Source organism: Cavia porcellus, unplaced genomic scaffold (assembly GCF_034190915.1).
Source record: "Cavia porcellus strain 051 isolate PalLab524CR breed Dunkin Hartley unplaced genomic scaffold, mCavPor4.1 scaffold_16, whole genome shotgun sequence".
NCBI lineage: Eukaryota > Metazoa > Chordata > Mammalia > Rodentia > Caviidae > Cavia > Cavia porcellus.
The window spans coordinates 46,530,202-46,533,428 of NW_026947499.1; the positions used below are offsets into that span (position 1 = coordinate 46,530,202).

Below are 3,227 nucleotides of genomic sequence, written 5' to 3' on the forward strand. Positions count from 1 at the left end.
AAAGTATACCAGGCTGAAATATCCTGTCATCTGGAACTTATTTTCTGATAACTTTTTCAAAATACATACATGCATATTATCTCAATAATAATTATGCTGTGATTTCAACTTTCCTTTACCCTTGAAAATTTTTAAAATTAGAAATGAGATGATATGTGGAGGAGGGATGGTAGATCCCCCCATAAAGTATCTGCTGGTGGGAACTGACCTACAAAGATTGCCATTTTTCAATCTTTTTTCTACTAAAATATTGTTTAACATTGGAAATAACATTTTTATACAACCACAGCTACATTAAAACTCTTCAAGGCAAGGGAATACCTTCTTTCTTGGAGAACTTTTTCTTCCCTTAGTTAAGAGGAGCTCAAAAGTAAAGTGCTGACTCCTTATGGTAAATACACGAGGTACACTACTCCATAGTGAAAGGATCTTAGCCACTGGGAATTCTTAAAATATTTGGAATGCGATTACCTACACTGGCTTTCATGAAAGATCATCTGGGGAGGTTGCAGTGAAGAATTCTTTAGATGACAGACAAGAGAAATTCGAGGCATGTGCCCTTTTGTATCTCCATTACTATTCTTCTACCTGCCAAAATGGGCACTCGAATTCCCTTGCAAAATCCTTGTGATTTCATTATTCAAACCCATCAAGTCTGTACGACTTCCCCCAGGTGCTCTTTTTAGAACCAGGGACAGCATCCACCGTAAGGCTACCAGTCAGGAAGTATTTGAAAATTTAAAGAATGTTCTTTAACTGATGTCCATTGCTATAGAAAGAAATCTGCATTTTACATCATGCCTATTATTCACTGGAGAGGGACCTGTGCGAAGTTTCCTGTAAGAGTGTGGGAAATATGGAAAGATTTTGTTTCTGATGTTTAATCTTAAACTTTTATTCCCACATGGGCCACAGGACTGGTCCATTTTAAGGAATATAGAAAAGCAATGTTCAGAGATCAGGTTGCTCATAAATCTAGTACCTGCATTTCCATTTTTTATCTGCCTATTTCTGTTTCCCCTGGGCTCAAAGGAAGTACTTTACCTTACAAATGATTCACTGCTCCTGGGCCACCGTGGGCTTTGAAATCCACACAATAGAAGTTCCATTTCATATCCCCCATTTATAATCATGGGGAAAGCACGGTGTTATCTTGGGGTTATCAATGATTTCACAAAACTCAACCTTTGTTCCTCTTGTGTCCATTTTTCAAAAACTTACCACTTCAAATCTCTGGAAGTTGTTGCCTCTGAGAGTACATTTATCTTTGGTTTGACATCTTTTACACTGCAACCCTTTTCAATTCTCTTTCTCCTGTAGGATAAATGACTCTTTGAGGTTTGCGGTGAAGAGTTACATCTTCTGGTGTGTGTGCGCCTGTGTAGATCCTCTCCTCCTTTCTGTCTCCCACCTATGCCTTTGGGGGGTGGTGGTGGAGACAGAGATAAGTACAGAGGCAATGTGTTTTTGTGATATTTTGGATTGAATTATGTCCACCTCAAAATTCATAAGCTGAACTCTTAGCACCCATTTGCTTATATTGTGTTCTTCTTTGGAAACAAGGCTGTTGCACGTGAGATTCATTAAGATGAGACTACACTAGCATGGGCTCTTAATCTGATGTTACTTGTGCTTTTATTATAATATATATGAAAGGAGAATGCCATTTGAAGATGAAGGCAGAAGACTATAAGCCAGGGAATGCCAAAGATTGCTAGAAAACTGCCCAGAGACTATGAGAAAGTAGTGAGGAGGTGTTTCCTAACAGCTCTCAGAAAGAAGTCTACCCTACTGATCTTGGACTTGTAGGCTCCAGACTTGAGATAGTAAATTTTAAAAAATCACCCAGTTTATTTTTTTTTGTTATAGTACCCCTAGGAAACTAACACTGTTGATATACTTATGTTTGTCTAAGGTTTGTATGTACTTGGCAGATAATATGGCATTGTGATTAAGTACTTGTGTTTCCAAAAGCAGAAGTTAGAATTATCAGTTGAGTTAAAATTTTCAGTTGGATAATTTGGGAAAATTTCTTATCATCATAGGTTTCCTAAAGAAAATGAAGACTAACAGAGCTTTAGAACTAATATACCATGATGAGGATTAAATAAGATAATGTACTGAAGGCACATAGTAGACAATTAATTAGTGGTAGTTATTACTATGGTTATTACTAATGTTAATAGTTGGCAATATTTACCGAGCTCAAAATTTACTGACCTTTACTACCCCACATTTAATTTATTTATTAATTTTAATTTAAGAGAAAAAGACACAGAAAAGAAAAACAGAAAGCAAAAGAAAAGAACAAACAACAACAAACCCCAAACAGTAACAGTATAAGTTTTCAAAACAAGATGATAGGAATTTAACAATGGTTGTGATGTTGCATATTGTCACCTTCAAAAAGGTTGCTTAGATTGCCAGATATAGACATGCAAAATTGATCTAATTATAAGAGTATTAACTGTTCTTTTTCAAGAACTAATAGAATTAGTAGAAAAATACAGAATGCCTCATGAATTTTCATGTCGTCCTTGTGCAGCGGCCGTGCTAATGTTCTTTGTATCATTCCAATTTTAGTGTGCTGCAGAAGTGAGCACTACCCCACATTTTATTTGCCCTCCTGACTCCTGATCTCCAGGTTGGTGGTATCGTTTTAACTAAAGTGAATAAGATTGTTCTGAAAGTCGAGTTTGAATTTGGTAACTAAAGCAGTCACAGGAATCAGGTATTTATCTGTTCTGAAACACAACTTAGATTTGTTGAATGTCAGTGGTCTAGGTGTAGGAGCTGGCTCGGAGTGTGTTGTTTCTCAGCATCTCCTGTTCAATGGAAGGGATGTGGCATAATAATAACTCCATGATAACTGCCACTTATTGACAGGAATGCAAAGTGGTGGGGTGAACTTTCTTATAAAAGGTACTCTTTAAAATTCTGTAAGGGATAATGGGTGGTTAATATATGACAAAGGTGGGGTTGGGAATTTAGCTCAGTGGTGTGAACACCTGCCTGGCAAGCATGAGGTTGTGAGTTTGATCCCTGGTGAAAAAAAAAAAAAAAGAAAAAGAAAAAAATGCAATAAATGACAAAGGTTTATGTTGGAGCATATTTTTAGTAATCTCCTTACTAAAAATAACATAATTATTTTTAGCAATAAGATTAATCTTTCTACATTCAACTAAAATATCTTGGGATCTAAAGTTACAGTTTTCCTCTTTCCTAAT

The 3,227-nt window shown here is 36.2% G+C and overlaps 1 non-coding gene across 1 annotated transcript; it reads right to left on the reverse strand.

The window, feature by feature from the left end:
* Nucleotides 1-2,500: 2,500 nt before the first annotated feature.
* LOC111754068 (U6 spliceosomal RNA) lies at nt 2,501-2,603 on the reverse strand. Its single transcript, XR_002788795.1, has one exon. It is a non-coding gene; the product is annotated as a U6 spliceosomal RNA (small nuclear RNA).
* Between the last annotated feature and the right edge of the window lie 624 nt (nt 2,604-3,227).